The sequence below is a fragment of the Octopus bimaculoides genome, chromosome 19, assembly GCF_001194135.2.
Source record: "Octopus bimaculoides isolate UCB-OBI-ISO-001 chromosome 19, ASM119413v2, whole genome shotgun sequence".
In the NCBI taxonomy this organism is placed as follows: domain Eukaryota; kingdom Metazoa; phylum Mollusca; class Cephalopoda; order Octopoda; family Octopodidae; genus Octopus; species Octopus bimaculoides.
In genome coordinates, this window is record NC_068999.1 from 2,689,574 (window position 1) to 2,691,144 (window position 1,571).

The window sequence follows — 1,571 nt, forward strand, 5'->3', positions numbered from 1 at the left end:
TATATATATAAAGTACGATTTATTCGTAATCAGAGGTGTTCGTAAACCGAGTTACTATTGTATATATATATATATATATATATATATGTATATATATATATACATACACAAAGGCATATATATACATACATATACAAATACACACACACACACACACACACATATATATATATATATATATATATATATATATGTATATTTGTATTTGTAAATATATATATATATGTGTGTGTGCGTATGTATATATGCATGTGGCTGTGTGCGCGTATGTCTATGTGTGTATGTGAGTAAGCACACGTGTTTATTTAATTAAAATCATATATTTCGAATTGCCTGATAATCTTTTTTCTGTTCTTGTATTTGGTTTGCAAAATTCTTAATGTGAACACGTGTGTTGAAACACATTTTGTTGTATCTTGGTCGATGAGTGGAGGTGGGGGAGGTCATAACGCCTGTAATAAACACACGCACTGGCTTTATCTCACTCTCTTATTATTAGCCAATTGCTAAGTTATTTAATCAATCAATTAATCGATTGCTTGCTTAATCAGTCGGTTAATCAATCAATCAGTTGTTTGTCAAAGTCCTTTCGTCGCTTTTCGCAACCTCATCAATGACATGCTCTCCTTACTGCAGGCCTGCTTCAAGTCTGTTTCTTGTTTGGTTACTATTTGTGTAGTGTTTTAGGCGATGAGCTGGAAGAATTGTTTGCACCTCAAGCAAAATGCTTTGTGGCATTTCGTCTGTCTTCATGTTCTGATTTCAAATTTCGCCGAGGTCGACTTTGCCTTTCATCCTTTCGGAGTCGATAAAATAAGTACCATTTGGGCAATGTAATCGACTTAGTCCCCCTCCTCCGAAATTGTTGACCTAGTGCCAAAATGTGGAATCAATATTTATATAGTATAGCCATATCTCTAGTTCGTTGGTTAAATAAGTAATCAACTGACTAATAGCAAAGAAATGAAACAGAACCAGTGCGTGTGGTTATTACTGACGTGACGACCCTCCCAAGATACAATCTTTTTTTATTTTCTGTTTATTCTCAGTTTCCAGTAGCATGTGATAGCCGATTTAGTGATCGAGTTCTGAACAGCCCTCCACGCAGCCGAGTATCACTCAACACTCAAACTACATTACTTTTAGATCGTCTTCATTCAGAGTGTTCCTCAATGCAAATTACAACACACTAATCTTTTAAGTTAACGATCGATGTTTCAGAGAGTAACACTCAATCAGTTTCCATTTCCAGCAACCAGCTTGACTTTGCCTGTTTTCATAACCCAAGGCTTGACGGAACCACACTGTATACATTCACAGAAGTCCAGAAAAACTGATGTAATGATAATCAAAATACTCGCCGTTACTTTGTTTCCAGCTATTACAGAATGCTTCTTACAATGGGTAACAGACAATATACCAAAGTGATTAGGAATGTATTTAAGATAATTAGGTAAAATCTAGGAAAAAATATTAATACTGAAAATCAAAAAAAAAAAAAAATACGTATCGCAAATCGAGGAGATAAATCATATAGAACAAATCAAACGGTTTTATATTTATAAAATAGA